General features: G+C 42.8%; 1 protein-coding gene across 2 annotated transcripts in view; it reads right to left on the bottom strand.

Annotated features, from left to right (window-relative positions):
- SERPINB11 (serpin family B member 11) overlaps window positions 1-20,322 on the bottom strand; it is a 43,294-nt gene that overhangs the window by 12,147 nt on the left and 10,825 nt on the right. The window contains exon 1 of one of the 2 annotated variants that reach the window (XM_070420423.1): window positions 201-230. The exons of the other annotated variant lie outside the window; for it this stretch is intronic. The gene's annotated coding sequence lies outside the window, so the exon portion shown is untranslated. Of the gene's footprint in view, window positions 1-200; window positions 231-20,322 lie in introns of those variants that run through there. 2 annotated transcript variants of the gene reach the window in all.

The raw sequence follows: 20,322 nt of genomic DNA, 5'->3' as shown, positions 1-20,322 counted from the left end.
TCACTAAACATCTGTGGAAGGAAGAAATTTTAATCAAATTAACACTAGGATATACAGGTATGACAAGGTGTCAGGAAAAGCCACACTTGCTTAAAGAATAAGCTGCCCCTCATTTGGTTCACTACAACCCTGTCCAAATGCCATATTTTTCTACTTTGATCTGTTCCCCTTTAACAACAAGCACAGCTGGAGCTCTTTACCTTTGTTGCTTTCTGGTGGTGAAGTGGACAGTTTGGTAGGTGAGATTGGAGCTGCGTCCCTGACGAGGAAATATAAAGCCTTCACTTTTTGCCCCTCCCTTTCCATTTGTGTCCTTAGTGATTCAGCTCTACACTTGCTGGGAGGTAAGTTCAGTCCTCAGAGGAAGGCTCCTTAAATGTCATCAGGAGCGGCTTTGAGTCCCTGAGATTCTCAGGATGGCCAGTGTTTTCTGGAGAAGCACCCAGTTCTTGAACATTCTCTGCTCTGCTAAAGGGGAAGCATTGGCAAGCTAACCTCTATTCAAGAAAATAAGCCAACTGTCTAAAAAGAATAATGTGTACACATTCAAGTTGGCAGTGCCATATTCCACATCCCAGGGATTGCCCATGTCCACTTGCAGGCACAGAGCTACTCAATGGGAAAGATTCTGGCCGTGATGGATGCTTCCTGGCCCAAACACATTCGTCCCCAGATCTTTTGTGCCCTCCTCCATGGAGCATAGGTTTTTACGTGGAGCTTCAGCAATCTGCTGGCAGGTAATTCCTGTCCCATAAAAAGAACAGAAGAATGAGCTCCAGCAGGAGTTATTCTGTGGTTTCAGTTTAAAAGCTTGGTAGCAGCAACAAGCCAACCGTACTTAAAGTGAGTTCAGAAGTATGATTCAAGACTGTGTAAAAGAGATTATAGATTAGGGGTAGGGATGAAAGCTGGAGACAAAAACAAAAACAAAAAACAATGTCTGCAGTATACAGTAGCCAGAATCAGCACTATGTGACAAGCCCAGCTTACCAAGCCATTCTTGTCCACATTACCCACAGCCCATCCTCCTGGGTTGATTCCACTGCCCAAAGGTAAGCTCTGATGGCTGAGTGCACTGCACTGAGGTTACAAAAAGAGCCCTTCATGGCCGGTGACGTCTCTCTTCTTCCTCAGCATGCAAGGTGTCATCTCTGGACAAAAGGAAACCACTCTACTAGACATGAGAACTAGAAAAGTTGGGTTTAAAATGATGGCCCTAATAGCCACTTTGCACATAAAAATACCTGTATGCAACCAACCATAGAACTAAAAGGAGTCCAGAATCTGTCCAGTCTTTCTGTGCTCAGAGCAAGGGTTTTTTGATGTGAGCCAATTCCAGCCAGAGAATTCCATGGCTTGGAAACCTCATATCAATGCGTAAGGCCAATCCTACACCTCTTCATCTTGTTTTCATCTCCCTTAAGGTCTAATTAAAAAAGGACTGATTTTCTTAGCTTCCTTGCTAACTAAGAAGGGCTGATCAAAGGAGGTCTTTTTCATCCTTGGTTTACTGTACTCTTGTTATTTTCCTTATCAGAGGGGAAGCTCTTGGGCTCATTTTTTTAAAATATATTTTTATTGACTTCAGAGAGGAAGGGAGAGGGAGAGAGAGAAATAGAAACATCAATGATGAGAATCATTGATCAGCTGCCTCCTGCACGCCCCCTACTGGAGATTGAGCCCACAACCCAGGCATGTGCCCTTGGCCAGAATTGAACATGGGACCCTTCAGTACGCAGGCAGATGTTCTATCCACTGAGCATAACCAGCTAGGGCAGTGGTCAGCAAACTCATTAGTCAACAGAGCCAAATATCAACAGTACAACAACTGAAATTTTTTTTGAGAGCCAAATTTTTTAAACTTAAACTATATAGGTAGGTACATTGTTATTAACTTAATTAGGGTACTCCTAAACTGGCCTTTGCTAAAAACGTCCTCAATCTGATTGAGGTACATTCGCTGAAGTCGACCCCTTCCAAATCTCCCATCCACACTCATCTTGTATACTTGTTTCATCTATCTCCTTTCCGAAACCAACTTCTGCGCATGGGCCACAAAGTTGCAATCGCACCGTACGTGCATGCCCGCATGTGGTATTTTGTGAAAGAGCCACACTCAAGGGACCAAAGAGCCGCATGTGGCTCGCGAGCCACGGTTTGCCGACCACTGCCATAGACCTTCAGGAGAACCTTATAAAAAGTATCTTGACACTACGGTGTCGGGTGAATTTCCCGCCAAAATATAAGATGGCGCGGGCAATTATTTAGGTTTCCCGCGCAAAATCAGGGATTTTTATGATACCTATTACCCCAATGGGTATGAAACGGTTCGCATACGCAGGTAGGTATCTTTGTGAACGGCAAACAAACAAATATTTGGTAATACGCAGTTACAATCGGCCCGAGTTTACACGTTTCCCGCACTCCACCGCAAATCTATATGAACCGAGTTAAAGACGGCTCCCGCGGAGTACGCGCAATTCACGCGAGCCGACCTAACTCGTTTCCCGCACTCCAAGTGTTAAAACTGCCTTCTCAGTAGAAGAATGAGAGAAGCCTTTGTCTCTTGGCTTTCAGCCCATTGGCTTTCATCCCATTGACCTATGAACTCAGGTTGCACTTGTATGGGTACCAAGCATGTGCAACCCACACCAAGGCATCAGAAAAGCTCTGGAGCTGGAAATGAGATGTGAGGGGAGGTGCTGTCAAGTTGAAATGCACAAAATTATTTAGAGCTTGTGCAGAACCGGTAGTCTTGTTAGCACCTAGATTAGGAGGTGGGGTGGCAGAATTTGAAGTGGCTCAGAAGAGGTGGCCAACACATTTCCTCTATGCCATAGCCTGCTGGTGGTTCTGGGAGAAGAGCTTCCCTCCAGTTTCCTGAGGTAGGTGCTAGCTGTCCTAAGAAAGTGCCCATTCCGGTCTATTCTTTCTGCCCTACGTTTTCCAGGGCAGCACCCTCCATTGAGATTCCAGTAATTTCCCTGACTAGGTTGGATGTATGTCTAACTCTAAGAACCAGAATTAGAAAACCCATTTTAGGCTCATATCTAATCTTGTTTCAACCTGTCTTTTTACCAGTCATAAATATTTTGTTCTCCATCCTCCCGAATTCACTTTCTCTCAAAATTTTTCAGGATTTGAGTGAGGTAAGAAGTGTTCTTTTCTGGGTCTCATAGCCTAGGACAGTGAGAGTGGGCTGGAGAGTGGAGTGCAGGCTGGATTTCTACCCCCAGCTACTCCCTCAGCTCGCCCAGGTCACCACTAGCCCCACCTGTACTTGCTGGCTTTCATCAGAAGTTAAGGGAGAAGAAAAACCTGGAGGTAACTTGGAGAACTAGGAGGGTATAAGTGATCTTAGCAGACATTGCATAAATGGTGTCCTAAGACATTGTGTAAATAGTGGTCTGTATTTTATCGGGCAGCCCCACCTATTTGGCATTTTCTTGAGAGACTGTGGTAAATATATATATTTACTGACATTTGTTTGAATTAGATACAGAATTAAGAAAGGTTCACAAGGCAGCTTGATGTGAAACTGGCTACTAAATTTTTGTAATGAAGGGCAAACTAAAATGACCACCAAGTGGTGGTTGTTAGAGGAAAGAGAGAGAACAATCGGTGGGGAAAGTTATTCAAGAGGTGTAAGGGGTAAGACACAATGAGGGAGGAAGTACCAACTTTACACAATGATATATGGCCCTTCCCAAACACAAGAGCAGAGAAGGATGAATACGCACTTAAATAAATTTGCACATATAACTGTTAAAAATTTTGTCTAGACTGTTAATTCCTCATGGACAGGGACTATGTTTTGCTAAATGCCCGACATGTGGTAAGCACTCAATAACCATGTGTTACACTAAACTTGCTATCTTTTTATTGAGAGGAAGAAAAAGTGATGCAGTTCAGGTTGGGGTAAGGCAAGAGATGAAGGTTTAGAATTGGCCATTTGGAAAATTGGAGGGTAGCCTGGTCAAGAACACACCAAAGCCTTCCTCACTGACTGCAGTTGAGGAGGATCCACACATGATCAGTAATATAAAGTGAGAATGATATTCCAACAAGTAATTTTGCTATGGTTTGTACCTCCTGGGCATCCCCACAACCAGCTTGCAAAACATCCATTTTTTGATAGGATGTTTTCAAAACAGTGGGACTTTTTTCAATGAATCCCTATAACTCTTATTTTCCATTACAGATAGCAATTGCTTCAAAAGAAGTCATGCCATGTGAAAATCAAGAGTTTTGAAAACAACATTTAGAAAACTTTGTACTTAGTTAGCATTTGACAAATACCCAGTTGTAACAAAATGGAGTGTGAAGCACAGACTCAAGAAAAATAATCAGCCCTGACTGGTTTGGCTCAGTGGATAGAGCATTGGCCTGTGGACTTAAGGGTCCCGGGTTCGATTCCAGTCAAGGGCATGTACCTTGGTTGCAGGCACATCCCCAGTAGGGGGTGTGCAGGAGGCAGCTGATCGATGCTTCTCTCTTGTCGATGTTTCTAAACTCTCTTTCCCTCTCCCTTCCTCTCTGTAAAAAATCAATAAAGTATATTTGTTTAAAAAATAAAAATAATCAGCTATGTTACTGTTTTATTTTCCAGGAGGCACAAAAAGTGCCTTTCAACCATAATAAGCAACCCTAAGGATTAGAAAGATGGATACTTCAAGCCTCGTATAGGTCTCGATACTTTAGTCTGTCCACTTGGAGTATTGCCTCAAGCAAGTCAAAAGGAATTCACTACCTGAAACTTGCCTTTGAAAAATTCTATAAGTCTCATCAAAAGCCACAATTAAGAAACTAGGTGAGCTGCAGTTTGGGGAAAATATTCACAATGCATACACCTGCAAAAGTGTTTGTATATAGAAAACACAAAGAACTACAACCCCACAAGCTAGAGATAAATAAATGGACGATCCCTGGACAGTGTTGCTAAGCAGTTAGAGCAGCAGCCCAAGCACCAAAGACTCTCAGGTTCAATTCCCAGTCAAGGGCATGTGCCTGGGTTCCAGGTTAGATCCCCGGCCCCGGCCAGGGGATGTACTGGAGGCAACCAATCAACATGTCTCTCTCACATCAATGTCTCTCTCTCTCTCTCTCTCTCTCTCTTTCTCTCTCTCTCTCTTTTTGTCTTCCGCCTCTGTTCCTTCCAACCTCTCTAAAAAGCAATGGAAAAAATAGCCTCAGGTGAGGATTAAAAAATAATAAACAAATGAACAAAATATTTGTATAGGCACTTCACTGAAGATTATGTATGAATGGCCAACAAGAACATAACAAGGTGCTCAGCAGGATTAGTCATCAGAGAAATGCAAATTAAAACACAAAGTCATACCACATCCCACCCACTAGAATGAGTAAATAAGAAAGATTGACTACAACAAATGTTGACCGATGTAAGGAGCAACCAGGCCTCTCCTATACCGCTGGTGTGAATGCAAAATATTACAACCCCTGGGGCAAGTGCCAGCCTCTTAAAAGGTTAAATATGCAACTACCCTGTGATCTAATGAGTCCTCTGCAAAGTATTTATCCAAGGGAAATGAAAACATATTTCCACAATAAGCCTTGTACAAGAATGTTGATAGTAGTTTTACACATAAGAGCTAACCACTAAATGTCCATCAGGAGGAGAAGGTGTAAACAAACTATGGTGCATCCATACATCGGAACACTACACAGCATTAAAAATAAACGAACTGCTAATACACATGACAACACTGGGTCCATATGAAAAGCATCATGCTGAGTCAATGAAGACAGGCCAAAAAATAAAAAATAAATAAGACCAGTAACTACACACCCAAGTACATATGGTAACAAAAATGGAAGCAGTGGTTATTTCTCTTGGAGAAGGAAACTTTCTGGAGCACTAGAAATGTTCCATTTCTCAATAAGTGTTATGGCCAAAGGTGATCCTGAGTTGGGGCGGGGGGGGGTGAAAGGATTGAGAAAAGACAGACAAGAGAATGAAAGCTGGGTCTCAGTGGGACGCTGCTCCTTAATGAGGAGACAGCACCAGCACCTACAGCCGTGTCTTTATTTTATAGCAGATGCCACGAGGCAAAGTAGGGGCGTGATCAAGTTGTTTACAGCATTCTCTTGAGTTTCAACCCTACTCAACTACATGCACCTGAACTCTATCACAAGGCACGTGGGGCCACGTGTTTGGACCATAGGTTCAAGCTTACAACCACAGCCGTTGGCTATGATTGTGCTGGGAGGGTCCTGCCCTCCAGCTGGGACTTGCATGTGGCATGAGAGGACCCTGTCCTTTCATTAGTCTGAGGCTTGAACCTGGCCAAAACACTGTAGCCGCGCCCCACATATCTCCCTTTACTTTTGTTTTTAAACACGCCTGTTTACATTATCCAAAAAACTCTAAATAAATTATTCAGCACCATCAAAACATCAAAACAAACCCCTGGCTATTAACAAAACTATAAACAGCAATGTTAACAAGAGAACAAAACTCTGGCTAATAACAAAGCAATACCAATGCAAAATCAAGCTACAAACATGTTAATATTTTCAGGACATTCCACCCAGAGTCTTTAGATTTAGCTCTGCAAGATAGCACAGAAAACTGACAGTTCCCCAACGCTAGCATAGCTTCCACATGCTTTTCTAACATCTGCTTGGCCTTAGTCGCCATCTTCTTCAGCTGACTCCATGTTGATACCTCGGCCACTTGTGTAGTAAAATGCCGCAGATGCAAAGATGTTGTAGATGCAAAACTAGTCCCCTGGATCAGACTGTTTGGACGGTTGACCCTGACACTGAGTCCGCACCAGTCCCAGTCAAATCAGCCCTGTCCACGCCAGTGAAAGTCTGGTCCCTTCACAGCTTCTTTCTTTAGCTGCTGCTGCATGGAAACGAGCAGCCCTCGGTCCTGCAGAGCTGGAGACCTTCAACTCTGAGTCTGGCGTCTCACACAGACCCAAAGTCCCAGGGAGCTATCAGGTCGCTCATGGAAAGATAACCAAAGCCTAGAAACAATGCAACTGCTGCAAGAGCTTACAATCTAGGTCGAAAATAAAAATTACTTCCTTAAACATCATCAACCACAGCCATCTTCTGCTTTACAGTGGCTTAAACAAAACCTAGGAGATTTCTACCTTATTTTGTACCTCCCAATTACTTATTTTCTACTGCTTATTTTCTACCACTTATTTCTCTATTCCTACAGCTTATTTCTACCACTTATTTCTACTTATTTCTCTATTTCTACCGCTTATTTCTACTTATTTCTTACTTCTACAGCTTATTTCTACCACTTATTTTCTACAGCTTATTTCTTACCACTTATTTTCTATTTATTTTTTTTTAATATATTTTATTGATTTTTTACAGAGAGGAAGGGGGAGAGATAGAGAGTTAGAAACATCGATGAGAGAGAAACATCGATCAGCTGCCTCCTGCACACTCCCCACTGGGGATGTGCCCGCAACCCAGGTACATGCCCTTGACCAGAATCGAACCTGGGACCTTTTAGTCCGCAGGCCGACGCTCTATCCGCTGAGCCAAACCGGTTTTGGCCTTATTTTCTATTTATTTCTCTACCTCTAACTATGAACTATAGGTGGGCTTGGCTACAATGCCCAAACCTTTTCTGGGTTGCAAACCCCACTTATTTCTCTATTTCTACAGCTTCTTTCTACTTATTTTCTACCGCTTATTTCTCTATTCCTACCACTTATTTCTACCACTGATTTCTACTTATTTCTCTATTTCTACAGCTTATTTCCTAACACTTATTTTTTATAGCTTATTTCTTACCACTTATTTTCTATTTACTTCTCTACCTCTAACTATGAACTATAGGTAGGCTTGGCTGCCCTTGCCCAAACCTTCCTGGGTTGCAACCCCCGCTTACAGAACCATAGGTAGGCCTGGCTGCCCTTGCCCAAACCTTTCCTGGGTTGCAAACCCCCGCTTATTTCTACATTTCTACAGCTTATTTCTACTTATTTTCTACCTTATTTTGTATCTTCCTATTCACTTATTTTCTACCACTTATTTTCTACCACTTATTTTCTACCACTTATTTCTACTTATGTTCTACCTCTTATTTCTCTATGCTAACAGCCATAAACATGGCTGAAGGAGTAACTTCCATTCCTTGCTTTTCTGCTATTTGCTGGGCCTCAGTTGTTAGCTTCTTCAGCTGACCCCATGTTGGCACCTTAGCCCCTAGTGTAGCCTTTGTTTTCTTTTTCTTCCTCTTTGCTGTCATTGGTGCAACTCTCAGTCTCTAGAACAGAGGGACAAGGAGCTTCTCTGGGTCCATTGTGGTGTCACACGTACCGTTCTGGCACCCAAATTGACTGTACTGCTCCTACTGGAAAGATACAAACACAACCTCTTCTCCCCCTTTTTGTTTTAGTAATTGCATTTTAAGAGTACGATTGGCTACTAAATCCTGAAGTGTCTTCCCCAGCCTGCCTAGCCTCATACAGAGACCACTGGAATAGAGACAGAGATCCCACTCTTGTTCTTGCTTGTTTAGAATGTGACTGGAGAGGCTTACAAGTAACAGTAAGCTTTCCAAAGGCTTGTCTTAGACCCCCATCATCCCAGTCTTGCCTGCGTTGTTCACACTCTGCCTCCTCCTCCAATTCTCGTTCTTTTTTGGGAGGAAGCACTTTGTCCAGAGGGCTTTCCCCCACTGGAATGGTAGCCCCAGGGACTGGAGGAGGTAATGAAGCTGCCAAAGGTATAAATGGAGCCAGAAGGTTCTGGTCACTTTCTACTGTTTGTCTTACATCTATCCCTTTTTGGGAAGGGGCTCTAGGTAGTCCCGAATCATGGACCACAAACTGAAGATAGAACCAGGAATTTTCTCTGGGCCTTCATCTATATAGCAATCTCTAAGTTGCTTCCCCTTATTTCTACCTTAGAAATTTAAAAATGCTTACTTTAAAAATGCTTCAATTAAGCATTTTCCCATGTTTTACACCGAGCTAATTTTACCACACTTCGGCTCCCTACCTTATTTTGTTTTTTGGACTTCTTACTTTTGCTTTTTAAGCTTAACTTCTTATTTTCTTACTTTTGTTTTTTAAGCTTACTCTCTGCGTGTGCCTTGGAGCCTCCTTTCACCTGGCCACTTTTTATTTTTATTTTTTTAAATATATTTTATTGATTTTTTACAGAGAAGAAGGGAGAGGGATAGAGAGTTAGAAACATCGATGAGAGGGAAACATCAATCAGCTGCCTCCTGCACGCCCCCCATTGGGAATGTGCCCGAAACCAAGGTACATGCTCTTGACCGGAATCGAACCTGGGAAACTTAGGTCCGCAGGCCGACGCTCTATCCACTGAGCCAAACCGGTTAGGGCCACCTGACCACTTTTTAAATTCCCCCGAACTCAGGCCTGTTCGGATGCCACTTGTTATGGCCAAAGGTGATTCTGAGTGCGGGGGTGAAAGGATTGAGAAAAGACAGACAAGAGAATGAAAGCTGGGTCTCAGTGGGACGCTGCTCCCTGATGAGGAGACAGCGCCAGCGCCCACAAGCCTTATCTTTATTTTATATCAGATGCCACGAGGCAAAGTAGGGGCGTGATCAAGTTGTTTACAGCATTCTCGTGAGTTTCAACCCTACTCAACTACATGCACCTGAACTCTATCACAAGGCACGTGTGGCCACGTGTTCGGACCATAAGTTCAAGCTTACAACTATAGCTGTTGGCTATTATTGTGCTGGGAGGGTCCTGCCCTCGAGCTGGAACTTGCACGTGGCAATGAGAGGACCCTGTCCTTTCATTAGTCCGAGGCTTGAACCTGGCCAAAACACTGTAGCCACGCCCCATAGGCACCACCTTCTCTGTTTCCAGGTTCCTTGGAGACTGCATTCCAGTGTTTGTATTGGTAGGATAAGGAGGCAAAGTTCAGTTTCCCAAAGAAAGGCTTACCCAGAGAACACACAGGTTGACTGCTGGGAGTTACTGTACTGTTGCCTTGTTATTTTTAGATTTCCAACCTAGGTACTGAGTAATGCTGAAAGCAGGAAATAGTAAATTTTATGTGCTACTGTTATCTGAGGTTTGTGTATATTGTTGAGTTTCATTTGAAGAGTTAAAAAAGAAAAGAAACTTTTCCAGGGCTGGGACCCAAGAGAGAGCTTCAGGAGTAGGAAGGAGTGATATTCTAATCAGAGTGAATGCAGGGTCACCAAGCAGTTTAATTAACATACTAATTTTTAGAGAGAGAAATATAAAAATAGTTGATATATCCACTTGTAAAATTTTTGTAAAGATTCAAATCAGAATACTTGATTTAATCAGTATAAGAATACTTCAAATTTCTATAGCATACCAGATAAGAACAGGGTGGAAAGAGATAAGTTCAATGTGGTGGGATCTAAGTGGCAGAATAAAAGGGATGGTGGAGAAGAAGGAAGAAGCTTTGAGAACTGGAGAAGAAGAAGGCATTGGTTACCCCACAAGCTCCAGGAGAGTTCTGGGAGTAGGGACCATGCCCCTTAGGTCCCTCTGACTGAGGCCAAAATATTAGTCCTCTTTCCTTGGCAATCTTGAGAAAATCCTTTGGGCCCCAATTTTTGCAGTTGCAAATCAGGCAATTGAAGCAAATGATTTTCTGGAGTCCTTTCTGGGGTCCTGGTATCTCACCCCATCTCTGAGGCCGGAAGCTTGCCCCCACAAAGTGCCACAGCTCAGCAGACCTACCAAAACACGCATGCTGCTGTTTGTTTTGCTAAACGTTTATTTTGCTTGTATATTTTTCACCCTTTAAGTATATTATTGTCATTTATGCTTGCTGCTGATTTTGCTTCGAAGGTCTTTTTAGTTTCTAGTCTAGGATTCTGGAACCAAGGGCTATTTGGTTATCTGTGGGGCGCGGCTACAGTGTTTGGCCAGGTTAAAGCCTCGGACTAATGAAAGGACAGGGTCCTCTCATTGCCATGTGCAAGTCCCAGCTGGAGGGCAGGGCCCTCCCAGCACAATTATAGCCAACAGCTATAGTTGTAATCTTGAACCTATGGTCCGAACACGTGGCCCCATGTGCTTTGTGATAGAGTTCAGGTGCATGTAGTTGAGTAGGGTTGAATCTCATGAGAATGCTGTAAACAACTTGATCACGCCCCTACTTTGCCTCGTGGCATCTGCTATAAAATAAAGACACGGCTTGTGGGCGCTGGTGCTGTCTCCTCATCAGGGAGCAGCATCCCACTGAGACCCAGCTTTCATTCTCTTGTCTGTCTTTTCTCAATCCTTTCACCGCCCTACTCAGGATCACCCTTCGCTGTGCTGGCGCGGCACAGTTATCTGCTTCTCCGAGGTTATAGTACTAGCCCACAGCCTCAAGGAAATGAGATCCTGTGCCCTTAGCCAAGGAAGACAGCCCATTAAGTATTGAATCTTGAGATTCTATAACCATACCCCCACCCCCTACCCTCACCCCCACCCCTATTCTCCCACCTCCATCCCCACTCTTCATAGCACCCAGTACCACTATATGAATGTCAGGACGCTGCTCTGTTGCCTAACTGGTTTTTTCACCGGGAAGAGGCAAACTAGCTTTGAGTTTCTCAATTACACAGCACAATGAATAGAGACAAGGTAACAGCCCCTTTAGTTCATGTTTGCTTAATTTATTAAAGAACAAAGCTTGCAGAATCACTGGAGCTTGCTCCTGGGGTGCAGACTGTGCAAAAAGAGCTAAGGCTTTGAAATGTATTGTGTTAAAACAATGGTCCCAGATTTTCTAGGCAGCTGCACAGACTTCCTGTTGCTGTCTTGCCCATTGAGTTTCATCATATTCTACATCTTATCCTCTCAAGTTACTTACTTACTCTATTTAATGTGTATTTATTGGCAGATATTGCCAATGAGTGGCTGAGCAACATGAAGATAGAATCTGTCTCATTTTACTTTTTATCTTTTATAGAGCCTAGGACAAAACTGGCACAGAGTAAGCATAAAAAAAAACTCACTCATTTTAATGACAGCAAATTTCTCACCTGAAACCATGGAGAAGCACAGGTGACACCCTTGAGGTTTTCTCTCTCTCTCTCTCTCTCTCTCTCTCTCTCTTTTTTTCTCTCTCTCTCTCTTTTTCTCCCTCTTGATATGTACCCCTCAGGCATGCTGGATAAAGTCCAGGACTTTTGAGAATCTCATTTCTCAAAGTTCCCTGATACTTTTTCCTGAAGTGTACCATTCAGTCATAATAAGAACTACAAGGGCCAGGCCAGTCACAACCTTTGGCCCCTGTACAAAAACACACACGAGCAAAAAAAAAAAAAAAAAAAAAAAAAAATTAATTTAGGATCTGGAATCCTGTACTATTTTTGGTCATGATTGAAGATAATTTAATTTGGTAATGCATAGTTACTAATAAACTACTCATAATTCCTTAATTTTTTAGTACATTGGCTGACTGATTTTCGTATGTTGATCTAACCTTATATTCCAGAAATAAATCTTAATTGGTCAGGATAAACAGTCCCTTAGTATGCTGCTAAATTCAGTTTGCTAGTATTTTATGAGGACTTTTGTATTAATATTTATAAGAGGTGTTGGTTTGTAGTTTTCTTTTTATAGTGTTTATCTGGCTTTATAACAGAGTAATACTGCCTTCATAAAATGAAATAGAAAATGCTCCCTCCTCTTCAATTTTTTGGAAAAGTTTCAGAATGATTGATGTTAAACTTTTAATCCAGTAGAATTCACCAGTGAAGCTGTTTGGGCCAGGGTTCTTGTTTGTTGGTAGAAATACCACATTCCTATTCATAATCCGATGAAATGTCATCCAGCCACGTCCTGTCTATAATGATATCATTCTCTCTGCCTGGATCCTCCCTCCCTTAATAACTTTCAGAACCCAAGGTGTTTACCCAGTTGGTGTGTGACAAGAAATGGTCAGCCCTTGTTTTAAAGAGAGAAAGCCAGAAATGGATGTTGTCCCTGTGATGCCTGTACTAACGAGTTGCTGTTGCAGCCATTGCTACATGATGTCACTAGAGGCGTGGCCTGGGATGTGCTGAACTTGTTAGCACACAGCTCCACCATGGCCTGGGTCTGGGCCCTGCAAACCCTTTGCTCAAAAACAACTCATAACTTCTCATTAAACCCTGACATGTTTTTTGATGACATCTAAATAATATAAATAGGTGGAAAGGATACAATTTATGTACTGTTATGAACACTGCTCTTTTAAAATAAAACTGTTACATCACTCTTTTAAAAGCATCCAATGGAGGCTGCCCATATGATACCCACTATCATCCTTTTCAAACTGTTTTTCCAGTTTTATTGAGAAATAATTGACCTACATCACTGTATACATTTAAGGCATACAGCATGATGGTTCACTTTACATATATTGTGAATGATATCATCCATTTTTAAAATACATGCACAATCCCTTTTACTTTTGAACATTTTACATCATTCCTTTTTACATGGAAATTATATTTCCATCCCACTTCCTTCAAAGAATTTTATTCTAGTTAAATAATTTTAGATTTTAAAGTCTCTTACTGATAACTTTATCATCCTTCTCACCAATGAAAAGATGTATATAAATTTGAAATATGAAATGTTTGTATTTTTCATGAACATATTGCTCTAAATGTTTAAAAGGTCTCTTTTAGATTGAGTCATTGCTACATTTATTGTTAGTATAAAATTGAAAAATATAATAAATACATTAAAATTTTGACAGTTATTAAGCACAAAAGCTAATGTTTTTATTGGAGCAACTTCTCCTAATGAGATAAATCATTAAAAAAATTTTCTCTGCTTTTTAATTTAAGATAAAAATGTATACTGATAAAAATTCAAGGGTTCTTTATCTAACATAGAATCTTGGATTTTGTTTATAAAAGATTGAACCATTCATCATTTTGAGAGATGAAATAAAATGAAGAGTAACTTTCATAGGAGAAAATATTCATGATATGATTTGATGAAATCAACTTTATGTTTTAATTGATGAGTGCATGACAAATCTGAAATAAATTTCATAGGTTTTATCCATAGGTTTTATCCAATGTATCTTGAAAATATATAACCCAGTAAAACATGCCAGTTAGTATTGCGTTTTCTTGTGCCTGCAGTAAGTATCAGGAATAGCAGAAAAAATTTTCTCACGTGTAAATTCATGGGTAGAAAAATCATATTTAGTGTTTAGTAGCTCTTGTAGATATTTTTCTGCTCTGTCTTCAGAAGAACATAATCTCGACAGTCATCTAAGCTTCAAAGACGTGTTGTTATTAAAAATTTGTCTTTACTCCAACCACTGCCGCCTTAATTTTTAAATATTCTTATTCAGAACAAGTCAATCTGAGCTAAAATACTTTCCTCTGATATTCCATTCTTCAGTTTCCAGGATTTCCTATAAAATAGGAAAGCAGGAAGCCCTAAGGCATAGAGCATCTTGATTGACCCAATGAGATGTTGCCTGTCACTCCTGGGCATCTCACTGGTGTAAGATTTGAGGCAGATGACAAGTTTGCCTTTCTTTTGTGAAATGTGGGAGAATTGGGCAACCTACTACTGTGAACACAGGACATGTAAAGGCAGATAAATTTTGGAGAAGAGAACACATACCTTTGATTTTTAGAAATTTTCATACAACAGAAGAGCTGTGGACACCTTTAGGATTACTCTAATTTGAAGACCACTTTTTAGAAGGCATTTCGGTTAGAGCAAGTCTCTTCGCTCCCAGATACAGTCAGCAATAGTGATTCCATGACATGCCATCCACTTCCGTGGCGTCATTCTCTCTTTCTCTGTTTCCCTGTCTGTCTTCCTTCTATGCTGTCTCACAGTCTCTCTTTCTCTCTCTGATTCCCTCTCTCCTTCTCTCCTTATTTCTCTCTGTGTGTTTCTTTTCCTCCCTGACTCCCCACTGTCATTGTTTTTCTCCCCCACCTCCCTTTCTTTCTGCCAAATCACACACACACACACACACACACACACACACACACACACACACACACTGAGGGGGCTGGGTCAGAAGTTGTCCATCATTAAGCACATCTTGCCTTTGGAACTAGTCCTCCTTTAAGGTCTTGGGAAGGGCTATATGCCACTTTTGTGTATTGTTCTTTTAATCTTTGCCCTTGAAACTAGGACTTTACTTCTATGGTCTCTCAACTGCTGCCACCAGAAGTGACCACCACCCCCCCCCACCCGACCCTCCCAAAAAAACAATGGAGAAACTAGAGTGCAGCTTACCCTGAGCTCATTTCATGAGGTCTAGAGTGGATAAACAACACAGGAGGCATGACCTCAGTCACTCTATATCATGCTGGCTGGCCCTTCAAGGCCACAGAATGTTCTACCTACTGCAAGCATTATGGTCTGCACATGTGCTGCCCCAGGATGATTGGCAGTGCTAATACTTACCATCTTGTCCCCATCACCCTCAATAAATAAACATGAAGAAGTACATTTTGATGTGCATGGATCTCCCAGTGTCTGGGCTATTCAGGCTTATTCATGATCATATGGATACAAATATATATCTTATTTAATAACTAGAGGCCCAGTGCATGAAATTCGTGCACTGGGAGAGGTGTCCCTCAGCCCATCCTGTACCCTCTCCAATCTGGGGCCCCTCAGGGGATGTCTGACTGCCGGTTTAGGGATCGGGCCTAAACCGGCTGTCGGACATCCCTCTCACAATCCGGGAAGGCTGGCTCCTTACCTCTCGCCTGCCTGCCTGCCTGCCTGCCTGACTGCCTGATTGCCCCTAACCACTTCTGCCGGCCAGCCTGATCACGCCCTAACCGCTCCCCTGCCAGCCTGATTAACACCTAACTGCTCCCCTGCCAGCTCAATCGCCCCCAACTGTCCTCCCCTGCCGGCCTGATCTCACCTTCAATTGCCCTCTCCTGCTGGCCTGATGGCCCCCAACTGCCCTCCCCTATAGGCCTGGACCCCCCCACCAACTGTCCTCCCCTGACAGCCTGGTTGCCCCCAACTCCCCTCCCCTGCTGGCCTGATCTCACCCCCAATGGCCCTCCCCTGCCAGCCTGATCTCACTCCTAACTGCCCTCCCCTGCCAGCCTGATCACACCCTCAATTGCCCTCTCCTGCCGGCCTGATGGCCCCCAACTGCCCTCCCCTGCCGGCCTGGTTGCCCCCAATTGCCCTTCCCTCCTGGCCTGATCTAGCCCCCAACTTCCCTCCCCTGCCAGCCTGGTTGCCCCCAATTGTCCTTCCCTTCTGGCCTGATCCCACCCCCAGTTGCCCTCCCCTGCTGGCCTCCAACCGCCCTCCCCTGCCGGCCTGATCTTGCCCCCAACTGCCCTTCCCTGCCAACCTGATCACCCCTGACTGCCTCTGCCTGCCTGATCACCCCCAAATGCCCTCCTCTGCAGGCCTGATCTCACCCCCAACTGCCCTCCTCTGCTGGCCAATTTAGTTCTGATTGGTCAGTTTCTATGCCAGTCAGCGTCAAAAGCTTCACCTCCTAGGCAGCCATTGGCTCCTCACAGTTGACCCAGATTTGCTTCTGATTGGTCGGTTTCTATGCCAGTCAGCATCTCTGGGCCTTTTAACAGGGCCTGATCAGAAAGGCAGGGCTGATCAGTAGCCCCCGTGGAGACTTGGAGAGAAATGGAGTCGGGGCTGATGATCAGGCTGGGTGCTAAAGAGAGAGGCAGGTGCTGATCAACAGCAGCCACAGAGGCTACGGATCAGACCCTGCTTCTCTTTTCAGGCCTCTCTCTGGGCCTGATTCGCAGCCCCCTCAGCAGTCAGTGCTGGATCACTGTGCCTACAGCCATAGCAGTCAGCTGTGGCAACCCAGCGCTGACTTCAGGACTGACTTCCTGTTGGTCAAGCCTCCCGGTCATTGCAGATGTGACGGACCCAGGGTTTTTATATATTAGGATAAATAGCTGGATGGTTTCTCCTGAAACTGTTTAAAGTGATTAGTTTGGCTAATGGGAATGCTGATTATAGTGGGTTGAATAGTATCTCTCAAAAATGCAGGATCTCAAAGTGTGATCTTATTTGGAAATAGGTCATAGGCATAATTAGTTAAGATATGGTTGCACTAGATCAGCGTGGGTCCTAATCCAATGACTATTACCCTTGTAAGAAGAGAAGAGACACACAGAAATGTCATGTGAAGACAGCGACAGAGGCTAAATGCACAAGCCAAGGAACACTAAGAACCTCCAAAAGTAGGAAGACACAAGGAAGGGTTCTCCCAGAGCCTTCAGAGGTAATGTGGGCCTAAGCCTAAGCACACCTTGATTTTAGACGTCTAACTTCCAGAAGTGTGAGAGAATAAATTTCAGTCATAGTAAGCCCCATCTGTGCACCTTATGACAGCAGTCCTATTTGAGAGTGGAGGCAGAGCTCCTTCTCATACTTTCCTGTCTACCTTTCTGAAATATCTTAACTACTATGGCAGGAATCTTGTATCTCAGAAATTTTTAAAAGATACTTTTAAAACGATAAGCATCATACGAATGATATTGTAAATCAAAATGAGTATTGACAGAGTACTCAATTTAACGCCCTGAATTTCAAGAACAATTTTCTTACATAGAGTACAATCATTTACCATGTTTTCTCAAGTAACCCTCATAGTGTAGAGAAGATATCACTGGGATGATTTCAAAAATAGGAGTTTCTCTTGCAATAACGGATCATAACTAGTATGTGTGGGAGTAGATATTATTAGACTTGGGCCACCGGAAGACTCAAGGAAGTGATAACTTCTTCTGCAAGTCTGGGAGATGCAAATTAAGGGCAGGATTATTTCCAGGCACACAGAGGCTGGTTTCAGAGGTAGTAAGATGGGAAGTATATGGTGACTGAATGAACTCGGAAACTTGGCTTCCCAAAAGTTAAGCAACCTTGCGAACCTCTTTTGCCAATAAGCCCCTGCTCTGTGCTAACCAGGCATTCTATTATTCTAAGCTTAAAGAATATTCTCCACTAACCGGTTGTCCTGTAGACAGGTACAACCACATTCTTGGTTAAAAAAAAGAAAGAAAGAAAGAAAGAGAATGTCCCCTATAATTTACAACTTAACAATGCTGTCAAATCATCATGCCCTTCACAGGGAAGTGAGGTTCAGGATAAACTAGGAAATATTTCTTAACCAACCTGTAAAGACACTAGAAATAGAAGGATGGTTCCTGAAACTTAATTTCCTCTTGTGTTTCATTGGGTACCTGGATTCCTGGAACCAATGATGTCAGTGTACATTCAGAAAATACCCAAAGACATAAGTTGACAAGTATTCATATGCAAAAACTTCTGAGAATTGTTGAGTCTTCAGTGACACTATGGTCAGGATGTCATAATCCTGTGTATTGGAGGGGGCGGGGTGGGGGGTGAAGAGTATGAAATGTCTGCTTATTTGAGCTAATCCAAACTCTATATTTAAGCAAACTGCTGGTTTTTATCAATTACTGCCTTTTCCTCAAACCCAACTTCTGCATGAGGGATCTTGGTAGCTTAGTCTCAGAATTCAGCTTCAGAAGTTCACTGGAAGGCCAATTTATCCTACCTCATCATACTATTTCTTCTTCCATGTCCAGGCTGAGCTACTTGCTTCTGTCCTATGGGAGTCAGGTTGATTTCTTTTTGAGCCCAAATAAACCCATCCTTCTCCTGCTCCATGAATCTCCACCCTATTTTGTGACAATGGCCTATGATACAACCTTGACTGAGAATTCTTATTCCTCATGTTTGTAATCTTTTTCATCCTGGGTCTTATTTCTTATTGTTTTCTTCTATCACTAGAGGCCCCGTGCACCACAAGGAGGCGAGGCCTGGAGGGAGCCACGGGCGGCCACGCTGGGATCAGCTGCACTTAGTATCTTCAGGCAGCGGGGTGTGGTGCCATTTATTTGTACAGAAACATTTTCAAAAAATTATTTTCGATAAGATGCAAAATCCTCCAACTTTTCAACCTGATGTGATAAAATATTTGATTTTGTTCTAGGTTTCCTGTAGCTGTGAATTGTTTAAATGTGTCTGATTCAGGATATAAAGCATAAACACGTGCTGTTAACAATTTCTTGTGGGTTTTACTGTTTTGCCTTCAAATAAAGACTTTTTCATAAAAAAAATTTATTAACTTAATTTATTAACCACATTGATGACATATAGTCCAAAGAATGTAGTAACCTCCTCATGTTAATTAATTGTTCTTCTCTTTTCAAAGTCTATTGTGTTGCCTGATTGAACAATAATTCAAATAGAGTGTCCCAGAAAAAAACCACTTGGGCTCCCTCTTTGGAGTCTTTTTTTTTTTTTTTTTTTGAATCATCCATTTTATTTTATTTTGTCATGTGCTCACAACCTCTCCTCTCCCTTCCCTGGCAGGTCACAGATAAATTAAAAATAAAATCTACAAGGAAAATAATTTATTAAAGCACTCCCAGGCTCATACCTTCTATCCCTACTGCTCAACTAATGTGTTACCCCTCCCCCAAAGCGGGGAGAACCAGCATTTCCCCCATTCAACTCCTGCTAGTCCAGATTATACCCCAGAACCAGACAAGGAGGGGGAGGGGCAGCAGTAGCACACAGTTAAAAATAAAGACACTGGTCCTGGAACCATATGGCCACCTTGCCACTCCCCTCTCTGCTTCCCCCAGGCAGTCCTCCAGGAGCCCTTGCTGAGCTCAGGGTGCTAAGAAGTTGCCTATGGCCAAGAGCCTGGGGCAGGGGAAGATGCTGTAAACCTCCATTCATGCACTTCTAATCCTCCTAGGAAGAAACTCAAAGAAGAAAGCAGACAGAGACCTCAGGACAGAGGAGAAAAATCCCAAATGTTCACACAGTTACACGGAGTCTTTATGGCAAAGAGAACATTTAGCAGCTTTGAATATTGGGGTATCTCCTTTTTACTCAACACAAGCATCCTAGACCCTATAAGTGAAACAGGGCTCAAGCCCTAAAAAATCAAAGCGCAAGAAACTCTAAGAAGACTAGTATTTTGTTGCTGGGTTTTGTTTTGGCTTTTTCCAGTGACAAGCCCAGTTGTTGGTGCATAGCAAACGATGGCACCTATTTCTGTTGTGTGAGACTGTCAGAATTTATTAGCCACATTGATGACATATAGTCCAAAGAATGTAGTAATCTCCTCATGTTAATTAATTGCTCTTCTCTTCGCAAAGTCTATTGTGTTGCCTGGTTGAACAATAATTCAAATAGAGTGTCCCAGAAAAAAAACCACTTGGGCTCCCTCTTTGGAGTCTGGCTGGCAGCTCTGGGCATTGCCAATAATAGCCCAACTCACCCTGACTTTGTATCCCCTTTCAGGGGCCTCCCCTTCGACACAGCTTCAACAGTGGCCTGGAGACAGCCT

Source organism: Myotis yumanensis, unplaced genomic scaffold (assembly GCF_028538775.1).
Source record: "Myotis yumanensis isolate MYYU_CA2020_CCGP unplaced genomic scaffold, mMyoYum1.0.hap1 SCAF_7, whole genome shotgun sequence".
NCBI lineage: Eukaryota > Metazoa > Chordata > Mammalia > Chiroptera > Vespertilionidae > Myotis > Myotis yumanensis.
Note: the sequence above shows the minus strand (reverse complement) of the source record. Positions and strands in the feature narration are given on the sequence as shown.